Source organism: Peromyscus californicus, unplaced genomic scaffold (genome assembly GCF_007827085.1).
Source record: "Peromyscus californicus insignis strain IS unplaced genomic scaffold, ASM782708v3 Scaffold_6__1_contigs__length_162567912, whole genome shotgun sequence".
NCBI classification, from domain to species: Eukaryota; Metazoa; Chordata; class Mammalia; order Rodentia; family Cricetidae; genus Peromyscus; species Peromyscus californicus.
In genome coordinates, this window is record NW_026294584.1 from 156111308 (window position 1) to 156128966 (window position 17659).

The following is a 17659-nucleotide window of genomic DNA, read 5'->3' on the forward strand; positions in this document are numbered from 1 at the left end:
CTGAAGGTGAGAACTGAATACTGAGAATTGGTATGAGGTAAGTAAGACTTTCATTTTATTTGTAATGATCTTGGCTTTGTATGAATGTTCTCACAGAATAACAATTCTCAAGTGTCGGTTCTACTTAAGCATGTCATAGGACATGAGACATGGCAAGACTGATTTATTAGCTATTCATTTAAGAAATAGTCAATTAAAATAATTAATGTGTAGCAAAACTCAGCTGTAATAATGCCTCATGTTTAATTTTTCACAGCCCATACCATTAGGAGAATAATCTATTTCCCAGTCTGAATAGCATACAAGATTTTATATAGCAACTACAATGATATCATTAGAGAAGCGTGTGTGTATGTGTGTGCATGTGCCTGCATATGTGTATGGGTGTGCTTATCACTCTTGCAGGTAAGTGTTGGGACCAGAGTTGGATACTAAGATGTATTAATTAATCATTTCTCTCTCTTACTTTTGAGATGGGGTCATCACTGAACCTGGAGTTCATCCATTTCAGGATGCTGTCTGTCTGGCAAACCCCAGTGTCCTTCCAGTGCTGGGGATACACAGACATGGAAAGGATCTGAACTCTGGTCCTCACACTGGCACCCACAGCAGACTTTCACCCACTGAGTGATCTTCTGGCCTCAGAAAAGTCTTTCCTGTTTTCATTCTGCTTAGACTGAATCAAGGAAAAAATAATGAGTGATTATGAATTCTTAGAACTTCATGTTATTTTAAACAATGTTCTTATCTACTAGATTATCATATGAAATAAATCTGTCCCCTTGGTTCCTACAGAATAAGATGTAATATTTATACATCAACCTTCTCTTACAGAATTATATATAATATGGAATATTATATAGTGTATTTTATGTACATATATACTATGAAGTTGTTTCTATATAAAATTTTATATTTAATATGTAACAATGTACAATGTTATACACAATACAATTTATTATATTCATTGTAGTAGATTACATAATGCTATATATATCTTTGCATAAATATCACAGACGTGTATCTTTAAATGGATGGCATTTTTTGTTGTTGTTTGCCATATAGGAGCAAAGAGTGTCAAAAAGATTAACAAACAGGAAAACAAACTAATAAAATTTTATCTCCTAAAACTTATCCTGCACTTTAAACAGTGTAACCAAACTTATAAATCCCATAATAAGCCCATTTACCTGGTTATTCTTCACAGGGGGATCCACTCATTTAAATATGTATGCATAGTAAATCAATGTGTAAAACAGACAGCTAGTGAATTAACCTGAATCTAATCAAAATCCTGCCTGGGTTATTCTTTCTGGCCTCATGTGTTCCGGCTATCCTTAAACTTACAATGTAGCCAAGGATGATCCTGAATTTTCAATTTTCCTGCCTCTACCTCCAGAGTGCTGGGGTAACAGGTGTGTGTACCATGTGCTTTTTATCAGGTGTTGGGGATCAAACCCAGGGCTCGCTGCATGCCATGCAAACAGTCTATGTACTGAGCAGCAATACCAAGTCCCTCCATCAAGTTTTAATGATATGATTTTCCTAACCTCAAGACATTCCTCAAGGCCAGTTTCATAATCAGGATCAAGGGCAAAGGCGCAAAGTGTGAATGCTCCCTGCATATCCCAGGAAGGGCTAGTAAAAAGGCATACTTCATGACATAAGTCTCTTTGCACTGACCACAGTCATCACAATTCCTAAATCCAGAGTATCGAGCCTAGACTAGAAAGATAAATTCTGACAAATCCTGCCTCTTGATTCCATAATCTTTCTAGAGATAGAACTTTTCTCCAGAGTTCAAGAATATCAATTTGTTTTTTTTTTCCCCCCCTGGGCAAAATCACGTTTTGCCGACACTACTCAAAATGCTCCTGCAATGATCCAAGCCCCTGGGCTCTCATCACTCACTACTTTTTCAGAAAGAGGCAGCCAATGAGGGCAGGAGAGTATTGTATTTAATGGGACTATAAAATGCCTACCCTCAAGGGGCTTAGAATCACATGACGGTAACCAGGATGGTGACTTTTTTTTTTTTTGCAAGAGCTGAGCTGCTATTGAAAGCATCAGTCTACCTGCAGTGAGATCACACAGGATGGATGGGGTTAATTCAGTTTTTAGGGAAGTGGTGTTTGGGGTAGATATTCCAAAGGTGTCGGGAGACACTGGAAGGAAGGAGACAGAACAGCTCTAAGGAGGAGGAATGGGGAAGTGAGTAAAACAAAGGACGTGGTGCATGAGAGAGCAACATGCTTGGAACACTGGGAGAAAGACTTGTGATGAGGCAGGGAACCAAGGAGGGGGCTGGTTCCCAGAATGCCATGGGAAGGCATAAATGCACTTCTTTTTGACATTCTATCTTTGTGTTTTTATTCTTAAATTCAGTCACAGAATTTCAGAGCGAGATTACTGTCAATCATGTTTCATTCTTCACAATCCAGTAAGAAGGCAACACCTTCTCTGCAGGCTGCTGTGTGGTCGCTGTGATCACACAGTGTTGCATCTTCTACAAGTCACTCCTCTATCGTCGTGTTTTCAGCAGCTTTCTTCTTTAAGTCCATGTCATTATGGAACAGCACTCAGCCCACAGTTTTTTAATTGTGGGTTTTCTTGTGTGTTTCCCCATTATATTGTACAAAGGCTCGGTTATTACTCTTTCTTTTATTCTGTTTGGTATCCAGCGTACCATAGTACATCTCCTAAAAGCAGTGCTAGAAGACACAGCTATGAAAAACACTTCATCACACTGTTTGTAAAAATTATATAAGCCAGGGAAGAAACATATTGCTTCTTTCAGGCAAACTCCAAAGTTCCTGCTTGGAACAGATTGACAGTGTTTATTTCAAGCGAGGCATCCCCATCTGTCCTTTCCTACTAGAGCAGAGGTTCTCAACCTTCCTAATGCTGTGACCTTTTAATACAGTCCCTCATGTTGTGGTGACCCCAACCACAAAAATCATTTCATTGCTACTTCATAACTGTAATTTTGCTACTGTTATGAATCATGATATAAATATCTGATATGTGACCCCTGTGAGAAGGTTGTTTGACCCCAGGGGGCTTGTGACCCATAGGTTGAGAAGCATTACTCTAGAAGCCATCTCATTTTAAACAAGCCCTGTGTTATACACCGCATGCCTTAAATAGACCTTTGGTTTTGAATTGAGACTAAGCAACATTTTGAAAGCATGTTTTTATAACATACTTTAATATTTCCCTTTGTCCAATCAAATTCTTAATGGCCTCAAAATCAAGAAAATAATATGGTAAAGCAAAGGCCTGAAAGTTCGCATTTGAATAGCTAAAAGCCACATTATTGATTTAGAGAGAATCCCTGTATTGACACTTTCTCTTACATAGGGCTGTACTAATAAATACAACTTTTCAAAGATTGCTCTGGTAAAACCTCAAATCACACACAGTGGTAACTAATGGTTTGCTTATTGTTACTACTAGATTGTTTTAGCACAATTACTCCAGTAAATGTTTACTAAGAGCAGATTAAGGCCCAGCCACTTAAAATTAAATTGATAAAGTAAATGCTGCTGTCTGCTTCATCTTATGGGTTAGGTCTCTGTTTACATGTTTGCTTATTTTTATTTATTTTTATGCTTTATTTTAATTTTATTTATATCAGTGTTTTGCCTGGAAGAATGTCTGTGTATCATGTGTGTGCCTGGTGCCTGTAGAGGTCAGAAGAAGGTATCAGATCCTCTGGGCAAAGTTACAGATGGTTGTGAGCTGCCATGTGGGTGCTGGGAATTGAACCCACGTCTAGTGGAACAACAGCTAGTGCTTTTAATCACTGAGCCATCTCTCCAGCCTTCATTTAGGTCTCTCTTTATTGATGTGGTTTCAAGTGCTTAAATTATTCTCCTGGATGTAACAGATCAGAATTTTAGTTTGGTGCAAATCTGTGAATTCTAATTGAAAACGACATGATTACTCGGCTGTTTTCCCAAAGTTGGATTGGAACCATCATTTTTTTAGATAAGCAGTAGCTCATTCTATATGAAAATTGGCATGAAAACATTCCATCATTTGACCCAAAATTCTTGTCTTGCCCTGTATACACATAGGGCTGACCTCAGTACTTGCCTCCTGCTGACTTAAAATGAAACTTTGATCCTCCAAAGACTTGCATAGTGAAGTACAGAAAACACAAATCTGTGCCTATTTATGGGTATTCCTGTCGCCATCACAATGCTTTTTAAAACACACTTCACAACAGCATTTCTACTCATGTTATTTTAAGTGCTACTGGAAATAAAATACAAGAGAAACTTCTTTTTTTGCAACATTTCATCCATTCTATTTCTGCCCCAAATTTCTTTTTTCCCCTGATTTATGAAATATCCACAAAAGTCATCAAAATGTTACAACACCAAAGCTCAAATTATAAAATAGACTAGGAAAAAAATCAGGTCCCTTGGTTCTTGAGAGGCGAATTAAATGCAGGTCTCCAATGGTATCTGAGTACAGGAAATACATTTCATGATATATTGCATCAGAACTGCAGCCAAACAAAATTTATGATTTTTATGAGAACATGAAATTATCAAATATATTTGCAAATGGCAAATAATTTGAAGGAAAGAAGTTCATATTTAGTTAAGTATTCACAATTCTTCTTGTTATTTTGCTAGTATATAACTTGAAAATTTAACTTTTACATTGTCTGGATATAGACAAAAACATCTCATCTTCATCTCCAGGAAAATACAATTGTATGAATATATCCTTAGCTGCTGAGCGCACAGCTGGGAGAGCAACTGCTTAGGATGAGGAATATTGCATTCTTATGTCCTATGGCTCTCAAGGGAGGTGGCATAATTCCAATAAGGTCCAATTAAATTACATACAAGAAAGGCACATTCTTCCCTGTCAACCTCAAGTGTATGATGCAGGGTTAGCAAACCCCCCAGCTACCTAGACATCTAGAAACAGTCCCTTTGCATAGGCACGTTTCTCTCGGAACTAAAGACCTGGTTCTCGGAAGTTTCAGTGCTATGAGTCACAGAGAACAAACTTCTTGAATAATAGGTACAGGACTAAAATTTCAGTGAGCAAAATTTTACCTCTGGATAAACAAAATATCAAATATATATTCAATTAAAGGAAGAATTTAAGCATTACTTTCTATTTCTAAACCTACATGCACCTACATTTCATGGTATTGTGTGCCCAGGTCTCAGAATTCAGACACCCTCAGGGGTGGGTGTCACCCTTTCAAACTCCCCAGACCATGCTGAGGAGACTCTGCACTCAGAGTTAGTGTGATGTCACTGCTCAGTGCAGATCTGGCAGGGACATTTTTTTCCTCCACATTTGATGCTACTCAAGCCATAAATTTTCTGATCTGTACACACATACACACACACCACAGTAGGAATAACTGTGTCCTTCCATTCAGATTAGCAATACTGAGAAATGGCACCTAGTGATCCATAACTTCATTGTCAGGGTTTTCAGGCTCTAGATTAAGCTAGTCTCTGTTTCTGTGATGAGGCCCTATACCAAAACTTGGGGCCTGGGTTCTGGGGGGTTTTTGTGAGTTTGAGGCAAGCCAGGTCTGCAGAGTGTTCCAGGTTAGGCAGGGATACACAGTGAGACTCTGTCTCAAAAAGTCAAAAGGACTATGTCTCCTTAAATGAACTTTGTACAATTAATATCACCTCCATATTGCAGGTTCAGGAGTGGATATGAAAACAGGGATATCTGAAAAGGATTCACACTATGGACACAATATGATAAAGCAGACATTGCTATATCTTCATATATAAAATATTAGTGATATAAAATAAATACTGAGAATATCTGAAAGTATGGATTAAATAAATATTAATTTCTGACCACAAAAGTTACTCTTTTCATGGATACTTTATACAAACTTTACAGAAGTTTTTCGTTAAGTATGTGTGTGATTTAAGATTCATTTACTTTTATTTCATGTGTGTGTGTGAGTGTCTCCATGTATGTCTGTGCGCATATGCATGCAGTACTCAAAGACGGCAGGAGGCCCTGGAACTGCAGGTACACATGGTGATGAGCTGACATGTGGGTGCTGGGAATCAAACCTGGGTCCTCTGCTAGAGCAGTCAGTCCCTTAACTGCTGAGCCATTTCAATAGCCCAATGTGTGTGTGTGTGCATGTGTATGTGCATGTGTGCATGTGTGTGTGTCTGTGCATGTGTGTGTATATGTGTGTGTGCATGTGTGTGTGTGTGCATGTGTGTGTATATGTGTGTGTGTATATGTGTGTGTGCATGTGTGTGTGTGCATGTGTGTGTGTATGTGTGTGTGCATGTGTGTGTGTGTGTGTGTGTGTGTGCATGTGTGTAACTGGGTGGCACTGCATAGAACATGACTTCATAAGATACTTATAACTGAGGAAAGGAGAAGAGAGGTGAGGCCCAGACTCAGGGCTAACAGAGAAGATTTTGAAAGAAAAATGCTCTCCTACAATAGTACAGTCAGTTTAGGAGATTTCAAGCTCATCATAATGATAAAATGAGCTATTCATAAGCAAAAATCATCTCTGGTCCAGTAATTTAAGGGAGAAGCATAGTTTTCACAAACTTTTATTTTTTAAGTTTTCATTTTATTTTTAATTATGTGCCTCTGATGTGTGTGTGGGTATGTACATGTGTATGCATGTGCCACAGAGACCAAAAGAGGGTCTTAGATCTCCAGGTCCTGGAGTTACAGGTGGTTGTAAGACACAAATGTGGGTCCTGGGAACCAACTTCAGATCCTCTGTAAGAACAGTGCATACTCTTAATTGATAAGCCATATCTTCAGCCTCTCAGTGATTTTTAAAAGGATAGCTAAAAGTCTCTTTACTTCATGGGTATTGTTGAAATCATACTAAGGTTATAAAGTTTTAGATAAATGAAAATCATATACATATATATGTATATATATCAACATATTATATACATGATTTGCCATTTATCCAAGTGCCATATATAATATATGTTATCATCCATATATTTACACACATATATACATACATATATATGCATACATATATATCAGCATATATATATGTATATACGCTGATATGTGCTTCTATCTTTGTATCTGAAATCAGATTGCTCAGAAAGTAGATTTTGATTTTGCCTGTGAATTCAAGTCCTCTGGAAGAGCACTGCATGCTCCTGACCGTTGAGTCATCACCACACAAAAGTGTTCCTAAACTCTGGTAAGTACTAATTTACAGTTTTCCATTGCTGGAAGTTGAATCCAGGGTCTGACCTTGCATGTACTAGTTAAGCACCCAACCACTGAGCTACATCCCCAGCCCTTGTTGTTCAGACTGGGTCTCACCCTGTACCTGAGCTGGCCTTGAACTTGTTTCCCTGCTTCAACTAGGTGCTAGTACTACCAGAACTTCACCATGGCACCTGGCACCCGAGCAGCAAGAAAATTGTTTTTGTGTGTTTGCTTGTTTATGTTGACTTTGTAGAAATCAATACTATATCCATGCTAGTATCAAACTAGTACTACTAAAGAATATCACATAATTTGCCTCATAGAGGTGGCTATAATACCACCAATTTCACTTTTAATTGAAAGTATTAGCAATGAAATCAGTCTTGGTAATGTAAGTCAACCCTAAAAAATAAAACAGGAACTCCTCCAGGCTAAATAAAACCTGTTCCCATTTGTGAGTGGCATGTGATGACCTCTCTGTACATCATGTCACCTTGGCACTGTGGGCCTGCGCTGTGGAGGTCAGCTGTACTGCCTATCTTCAGCTCCTAGGACTCTAATGGACAATGATGTGTCAATCAATACATATTTGTCAAATCAGATTGCCTTGCCCCTCCAGTGGCCATGGATGTCAGTAGTGTTCACATTCTAGAATCTTCCTAAGGATGTCTTGTAGAGATGATTTAAATCCTAATTCATTGGCCTGGGAGCTTAAAATAAAAAGTAATTTTGCCATGGACACAAAGTTTTCTGTGACTACCCCAAGAAAGGCAAACAATGTCTACACAATTATGGCAGTTTGTTGAGGACTGTGACAAATAGGAAGTGTGCCACCTCTCTTCAAAGGCTCAGGGAACATCACGAAGAGGAGACAGAAGGATGGTAAGAGCCAGAGGACTGAGACATTGGCTGTGATACAGTGACTTCTAGACATGACAGGGAAGCTGCACCCACCCACAAAACTTCAACAATATGGCTGCCTGAACAAGACCTGCACTGTGACACCAGTTAAAATACCACAGCGGAAGGGGAAAGTCTCCCAAGACCCCACCCCCAGGTGAAGAACTATAGGTGACTATTTAGAGAGGGAGAGTCAGTTTGGTCCAGAGACAAGCCCCTGATAGGTCATCTAATCCCAAGTGTCAGCCCTAGACACACGTACATATGAGCAACATTAAATGGCCTCAGTAAGCTCTACACATACGTGTATATACATGTATGTATGTATGCGCTTGAGAGGGGAACATCACTGTCAATTCAAGGGCTTCCTGGTCCACATGGTGAGTTCAGGTCAGCCAGGACTACGTGACAGGAGCCTGTCTCAAAAAAGCAAAAGCAAGCAAACACAATCCCTTTTCCTAAGAAAATGCCCTAACCTTTGGTTGGTCTCTCTCATTTCCCAGCCTCATTCTGAGTCACTCTCCTTCCTGCTCTTGGCATGGCAGCTATTCTTTCCTCAGGCCTTTTCTCTGAGCCTCGCATTCAGACTCATCCACACACAGGGGCCTGCATGATGGCTGGTCCTCACTGCCACGTTCTTTCTTCTCATAATTCCAGTCTGATAAGTGACTTCCTCTGCAAGCTTCTGAAGAGGTCTCCTCCTCCGTCCCCAACCACTCTGTCTGACCATGTCTTATTTCTTTGATACAATAAGAGGGGACTGACTTGCTCAGTGGCTTATCTTCTGTTTTTCCCCAGCAAACTGCCGTGTCTTAAGAGAACAAATTGGTGGCTGTGGTGCTATTTCGTGGTGCCAAATGTGGTTGATCACAGGCATCCACCGACACATGAAGAATGGATGGATGGGCAGCTGATCCAAACCTGGGGAGCTACAGACACTGAAGAGTGGGGGACACTTGAAAGAACAGAGGTGAGGAGCACAACCAACTCCACATGGTCTTGTCAGGGCTCCTGACTGAGATGTCAGAATAACAAGATGGTTTCTTTGCGTAATGTGAGTGAATAGTTTTCCTTTTTGCTTGATCCAGTCTGGGCTGGATTTCCATGTCACTTGCGAATGACCATGTTGTCTCTTATTCAGCAGAGAAGATAAAATCCCAAAAAGCTGGCTAGGCTCTACTGAAGAAAGAACCTTGGGGTGATGGAAGTTATTCTGCATTAGGTAATTCTGCTTTATGGGGTAGCGGTTCCCTATTATTCCAGGAGTCCAGGCGGAGGTGAAAAGGCCTTGTGCCTAGGCTAGTGTGTATTGGACTAGACACTTTCTCTCCCTCCTTTACACTTCCTAAGTAAATTGTTCCATTTCCTAACAAAGCTTTCTGGATATCTCAGTTTTGCAATTGTCTACCTTATTCTTAGGGAGTTCTATTGCTATGCTTTTGACTCCCACGTCTACCTCTATTTAATGATCATTTAATTTATTTTTGTTCTGTTATGTAACATTTGAAAGCATTAACAGTAATCTTTGTTCTTTCAAAAGGAAAGTTCAGATGAAAATCTAACAAATGCATATTAGATGTACACTCTTTTCCAGTAACTTAAACAACATTATTTGGCTGCCAACTTAGAACTAAATTTCTGCTTAGGTGCATGTCTGTGAGGAAGGCCACTGAAGTGTTCCTGTTTTATGAAAAGGGGTGTCTAAGCAGTATGTTCACAGACTGATAAAGAAACTCAAGTTTCAGATTTTCTTTCTCTGTTCCAACAGTGTCTGCCTGTAACGTCTGAACAGGATGGAAAGGGGTCAATCGGTAAGCCTCTAACAAGGGCCTGATCAACAGTGGAGGATGGGGAGCCATTTCCATTGTCTTGAAGTATGTTTTCAGAAGTGGAAATCATGTGTGAATCCCCCACAGGAAGAAGGACAGATGAACGTGTTTGCACACTGTCTCCACCAGGGGAAGACTGGTCATCTCAGCAGTGCTGTTCTGCCAGCAGATTCCTCTATTCCCCTCCATTTGCCCTTCCCTAAATGATTTAGATAGTCTCAGCCCACCTTTCTTCCATTCCATTGCTTTAAACAAGCTGCTTTTCTGTCAGAGACTGTCCTCTGGATGGAACCAGATTGACAGGACTTCTGTCATTGAAAAAATATTGCCGAGTGGACCTTTCTAGGTTGACACATACCCAACAGCCTTTCTTTCCTGTGGTTTATGTTATTAAAGTGATTTGACATGCCTCACCATGCTGTGTACAAGACTTGAACTATTCTAAACAAAATCAGAATACGAACAGAGCCCAGACCAGAGGGATGTTCAGGGCATTCCCTCAATCCCTCCTGGCTGTCTTCCCTTTATATTTAACGTGGTGATTGAAACTAGTCTGTCTTTCCCTTATAATTTGTGTTGTTTTCCCACCACAAACACGGCTACTAGCCCTTTTCCAAGTCCTGAGAATATATGGCCTGGTGATCTGTTTGGACATTTATCACCCTGAAGCTGAGAAAGCCAATGGCTAGGCACCGAGCTGCGGAAAGATTCCCTGTGACTGAACATAGATGGAAAGGGAGGGGCAGGGCGCATCCCAGGGGTTCAACGCTAACATTTCATTTAACATGTTCCAGCTGAGTAACAGGAGACCAGAAAAAGAACACCACTTTATTTAAAATCACAGGGTGATAATGTTTTATCTACCTTAAATCTGTCCCACCCAGTCAGTGCTAATGATAAGAGCCACGCTGACAGCTCAGCTCTGTGGAGTGACTCTTAGCGGAATGCACCATGCAAGGGTGATGCATCTGCAACACGTTCCAGAGACTGAAAGGGTAATGCAGTCACACAGATTGAATACAGAGTAAAGATAAGGTGTCCACCAGCTATTCCACAGAATACAATGTATCTTGGCCGGGTGGCGCATGCCTTTAATCCCAGCACTCGGGAGGCAGAGCCAGGCGGATCTCTGTGAGTTCGAGGCCAGCCTGGGCTACCAAGTGAGTCCCAGGAAAGGCGCAAAGCTACACAGAGAAACCCTGTCTCGAAAAACCAAAAAAAAAAAAAAAAAAAAAATACAATGTATCTCTCCAGAGCAAGGTCCCAGTGGGACTCTGGTATTTAATTGACTTTCAGAGAGTGGATGAAACATTTGGCTAATTCCAATGCTGTATTTATCAGTTGAGGCTAAAATACTACTCTGCTCTCAAGTTGGAGGAGAGATTGGACATGCAAAAGTACCAGGGCCAACAATTGGAAGGTGGTTCCACGGCATTGTTTGATGCTGATATACAGTGATTAACCACAGCCCCTCATCTCTTAAGACTATTTTAGCAAGTGCATGTCTTCCTGATACTGCAGCCTAGGGCCAATGCTGGACCCAGACAGGGAGTTTCGATGCTCTGAGATATTGATCGACCTGGAAATCCAGGAATCTAAGCAGAACAGCATATGCTCAGAAATCCTTTGAGGTCCTCTACATACTCGGAGTAATACTTGCAGAACTTTTATTATTCAAACATTTCCACGGCTATATGAGGCAGGAAAGCCAGTAAAGGCCACAGTAATTACACTGGGCAGTATGCTTTGAATGTGTCACCATGGAAAGACTCCCGTGGTGGCCTTAGCTCTTCCTGGTCCACTTCAGACTCAGGAGATCTCTCGAGGCTGTGTGCCTTAGCTCTTCCTGGCCCACCTCAGACTCAGCAGATCTCTCGAGGCTATGTGCTGTATGTTTAAAGGATGCTTCTGTCATCTCAGTAAAAATGATAAACTTTAATAAAAACAAGCTGGGCTTGACAGTACATACTCGTGATCCCCACACGTGCATGGCAGGTGCTGGCAGGAGGAACAGGGAGTTCAAGGCTAGTCTGGGCTACAAAGCAAGTTTGAATCCAACCTGTAGTACTTGGGACCCTGTTTCAAAAACCAAAAACCACAAAAAGCTAACGCGCGCATGCACGTGTGTGTGCGCGCGCACACACACACACACACACACACACACAGAAAGCAAGTAAATAAAACAACAGCATTTAACAATGTTCAACATGACAGCATATGGTACTGCTGGTCAGACATGATTAGGACCAGATACTGTCAGTTCACATTTGTATTTTCCTTTTTCTCCCACTTGGCATTATAAATGCATGTCTCCAGTCACTAAAAATACCATCATTTTCAAATGTATCATAACTAGTCTTCCATCAAAGCGTCACTCTCTCAGTTGAGCACTAAACATCTTGGGAATATGCATACCAGGCTTAGGAGTGTTAAACTATCAACTCATCCCTGCAGATCACCATGTGGGGGAGAGCACACTTAATAGCTTCAAAGTTTGTGATGGGCACCATTAAAAAGATGGCATCTGAAAGAAGTCCCGGGTAGCACAGATACGACCCATGTAAGCACACGGCAACTAAGTCAGAAAAGATGACTTCATTTCTGTGAGAGTGGATCAGATACCCACAAAGCTCTAAGTCTTGCTCTGACACCTGAAGCAATATTTACAAGGCCATTGCAGCAGAGAGGATCTGATTGATCTGGTCAGCTGGTGGGGGACATTTCTGGTTTTGCCAGACACACTTTTCTTTGTCTTGTCATAACTCCCCGATGCTACTGCTGAGCAAAAGGGGACATCGCTGCCAGAAGGATTTGAAAAGGACAAAAAAATAAAATGGATTTGGACAATCTGTGTGTTCCTGCCGTTGACAAAAGCTTGACTGTGGAGAGTGGGGGGGGGGGGGGCTTGAGGAGGGTCACGGTGAGGTAAAAAGAAAAGCACCTAGGAACTCTCTGTTGTCACCAGCTTCTAAAGCTATTTGGTTTGGGTGGCTGCTGGAGATATACATGTTTCCATCAAATACAGAGAGACAGTCAATAATAGCATGTACTATGGTGATATATTATGTCCCTAATATATTGTGCACCCTAATAAACTTATCTGGGGTCAGAGAACAGAACAGCCACTAGATAAACATAGAGGTCAGAAAATGGTCTGGCACACACACCTTTAATCCTAGCATTCCAAAGTCAGAGATCCATCTGGATCTCCGTGAGTTCAAAGCCACACTGAAAAGAGCAAGGCGTGGTGACACATGCCTTCAATCCCAGGAAGTGATGACAGGAAGCAGAAAGGTATATAAGGTGTGAGGACCAGGAACTAGAAGTCTGTTAAGCTTTTGGCTTTTGAGCATCAGTTCAGCTGAGATCCATTTGGATGAGGACACAGAGGCTTCCAGTTTAAGGAAACAGGATCAGCTGAGAAGTTGGCAAGGTAAGGAAGCTGTGGCCTGTTCTGCTTCTCTAATCTTTCAGTGTTCACCCTGATACCTGGCTCCGGGTTTGTTTTTATTAATAAGATCTTTTAAGATTTGTGTTACAATGTACAAGTTGCCCCTCAGATTTCCCCAAGAGGTGACTACTTTTGCAATGAAGAAAAAAATCGGAAGTTTAGACAGTTAGTCCAACTAATAGAGAAAAGGGTTCTTCCATGGACAGGCTGGCTGGGATCTCAAAAGATCCCACTGGTTATACAGAAAGTGATTTAAATAAGCAACATGTGGTACTAACAAGTGAAATGCTGAACACATCCTATACCAGTCTGCTTTGTGGCAAAGTCTAGACTGTAAACAAATTTAAACATTAGTTAAGGCATGCAAGCATATTTGAAGCAAGATTCAAATTCCAATATCATGCAACAGTATGCTAAACAGTCCTCATACTAGAAGGCAGGATCTCCTGTACAAAAGTTGGAGATTTCATAGTTTTATGCTGTGTTATTTGCCAACATTTAGCCATAAAGTTGCATATAAGCTGAGAGAATGTTTGTGAGATATATATATATATATATATATATATATATATATAGAGAGAGAGAGAGAGAGAGAGAGAGAGAGAGAGAAGAGAGAGAGAGAGAGAGAGAGAGAGAGAGAGAGAGAGAGAGAGAGAGAGCGCTGCAGGAAAGAAAAGAATTCAAAACCTAGGTAAAAGATAAGAGTCCAAGTTTTTAAAAATATCCGAAGTGCTGTGGACATGTTGAAACTTGCTATGGTTTTAATTCTCCATTATATTGTCTTTGGTAGATGAGTTACTGAATACACACACACACACACACACACACACACACACACACACACACACACACGCACACACGCACACACGCACACACAGGGCATGTTACTAATTAAGTCAAGACTTTACAACATTAACCGGCAATACCACTTCAGGCACGGATGAGGACAGCCCCGAAGCAATGACATCAAGGACAGGAAAACCAGCGCTCTCCAATGCAGACTTTGACTAGGCCAGACTTCATCTAGAATTTTCTCTATTACAAAATGCAATTCCTGCATGCAGTGTGCAGACATGTACTGTGAGTCCTCTAAAGCTTTCTTTATCATTTAATATTATAAATAATTACGTTCCCAGGCAGCAGTTCAAAGCTCAGTACAGCACTTGTACAACACCCCAGGCAGGTCAGGTGACCTTTCTCCAATCCTGCTCTCTCTGGTGCTGAGGACAGACAAAGTGATATGTCTGTCATACGCCATTACCATTAGAACAGAATCTTGTTCTTTTATTACAGCTGAACTCCGCCAGATCTCTCAGCAGGAATGCTAAGTGAAATCAATGTCTTGGATTTCCAGGCTGAGCTCGGAGGTCGCAGTCACTCTATCATTTCTCAGCACTATCCTTTCTCTGGAGCGCACGCACTCCCTGAGCCTCCAACTGGCACACAGCAGATTGAAAACAGCATGCATCAGAGGACTCACGCTGCACAATTTTACAGTCTTTTGGAGCCCCTCCGTTTGATCCCCCCTTCCATGTTTTTTTTTCTTTTTGCAAATTGCAAATAAGTTTTGCTTGTGTCCTCTGGAGTTGGGAGTCAGAGGCAATGGCACATCCCAGAGGAGGGTGGCTGGTGTAACTCAGAACACACCCTTCACTTTCCACAGCTGTCAGTAGGGGCCCTGTCCATCTGTCCTCCCTAGAACTTGACATGCAGCTCCACTGCTCCAAAGAGTCAATGTACGTGTAATGTAAGCCATCAATTCCATTTATGCCAAGTAGGTATGCACACAAAGCCCTTACATTATTGTGTGATAGCAAGACAGGCGTAGAGACGGACAACCACGGAAAACAAAAACACACAGAAAATATCCCTGAAGGTACTGATAGCTGATTGTTTTAAAACATAAATATGTTAATAAATGAATGATCATGAATAAATTAACTCTGTGGAGTCACAATATTCGTCATGCTATGTATAAACTCATTTCTAAGCTAGAAGACAGTAAATGGGTTCTGTTTATTGATTACTAGTTGCATTCGGGAAACTATATTCAAATGAAGTGACTTAGTGCCACGGCTCTTCTGAACGTACTGTCTTTTTCTAGTGAACTAATTCAACGCAGGCACATTTTGGAATTCTTTCTGACTACAAAGGCAGCGGCAGGCACATGATAGAGGACACTGGGCAAGGAACACACATGTTTATTAAATTGTTGCTACTGGAAAAGAAGAATTTTGTGCTTGGTTACATCTTTATACATGTGCTATAAGTGTGGGTGGGAAGAGGAGCACCCATGAAGCTTTATGTGATAGAAAATTCATGAAGGCTAACTTTTAAAAAGTAATTACACTTCAAAGATAAACTCAGAGTATATGTTTATATTCTGTGAATCATGGTAATTGAAACACAATCTACTTTTTCACTCTTGTGAAACAAAGAGAGGCACAGCGATTGGGAGATGGGGAAGAATTTTAAGACTGCCGAAACAATTGTTCTCTTTGTGCTGGATCCATAGGGTTTCATGAGTCCACAAAACCGCTTGGCTCACTAAAGCCCTTTCCCAACCACAACAAAGAAGACTTCAGTGGCTTTGGCATTGGCCATTGTTACCTACGAAAGGACATTGTACCAGTCACCAGCCAGCCTGTTAATGGAGAGACACATGGATGAATGACTGGGGACTGAGCAGAGGCAAAGACAGAAGAGGCTGTCTGCCGTTAAACACTTCCTTGTTATTTGTTTAAATGGAATGGTTGAGACGATATTAAGAATAAGAATTTCACCCAGAAGTAAGGGGGAATTCCACTAGTCATCTAAAACAGAATCACACAGTCTACAATCCTGAGAGGGAATCCTCTAATGTAAAGCACTGTTACAGATCATAATGTGAAGGGCAAGGCACACGTCAAGAGGGAGAAGCAGAGTCACCCTTCACAGAGGCATCTGTGTGTAACAAGGACTCCACTACTGTGTCTTAATTTTGCTTAAAACATCTCTGTAAATACAACACTTTAAAACTGCTAGCCCCGGGAGCCATCACAATAGCACCACTTCAGAATTAAACCTGACTTGATAACTGTTATAATTGTCTCTGAGCCTTAACACTTCTAATGTGTCCAAGATGATAAACAGAGGCAACTCCGGTCTTATACATTAAGCAAGGGGTGCGTGAGGTCCTCCAAATAGCAGATGCGACAGAAGGTGGCATATGTCTCAGGCCTGCAGTCGGCAGTGTGCAAGGGTTTTCCCCAGTCACAGCTCCGCTGTCAGGTTACGCCCATGCACAAATGTGCTCTTCCCTTAGCCATGGAGGAAAGGCACCGGGGACCCTGGGAGTCTTCTCACAGTGGACCCAATGGTCCCCTTTCCGGACTCTACTACCTGCAGTTCTATAGTAACTGAACGGATGTTCTAAGCTTCCCTCCCTTTCAATATGAAGCTTACTCATACACTTCATTCATCCTTTGTGATTGCTCCATCCTAACTCCCCTAAGACATTCTCATACTTCCTTCATAGGATGGAAGACAGAAGCAAATTTCTAGATACTTAAAAAGAAAAAAAAAAGATGTTTGGTGGAAAAATTATTAGCAGTGTCAGTTTTCTGGTTAGTATCTTCTAATAAAGTTAAATATTTACAGGTATTTTTCTAAATAATCACAGAAAACATCACTCTGGCTAGCCTTACTCACTTCACAGGAAACTTAATGTGTTCACACAACAGCACACACGTGAAGCCTGCACATACAAAGACTTTTCCCACAAGGCCCTCTGCTCTTTTCTTTTCTAACAGGCATTCATCTCTAACTCCCCCAGCCTTCCCCTGTGTTCTTAGGAAATGTTTCCATCGCTCTAATGCCAGGACTGTGTTTAAATAGTCTCTCAACTCTATTGTTACCTTCATGTCTTTCCATGGCGATCTCAGTGGATGGAAGACATATCTAAAATGACAGCTGTGCCGTCACCACGCTGCTTTACAAGGGCTACTGATAGTTTTAAAGAAGCACTCCACAGGTCTCCATTCTACTCCCACTCCATTTCTGTTTCAGTTCTGTATCCCTGGGCGAACGTTCGCAGTTCTTGCTGAAGTCACTCTCTCTCCCTAATCAAGTCTAAGGTACTTTATCCACACATGGCTTTGCAGAACTTACTGTTGATTATTCTTTAGATTATAAAGGATGGCTATTTGATTGTCTGTAGATGCCTAATTTTAAGGCTATAAACTCATGGGTTCAAAGATGCACATTTTAGATTTTCATTGTAACT

General features: G+C 41.0%; 1 protein-coding gene across 14 annotated transcripts in view; it reads right to left on the bottom strand.

Annotated features, from left to right (window-relative positions):
* Positions 1 to 17659, bottom strand: part of Sox5 (SRY-box transcription factor 5) — a 1013558-nt gene that overhangs the window by 60309 nt on the left and 935590 nt on the right. The gene's annotated exons all lie outside the window — the stretch shown is intronic.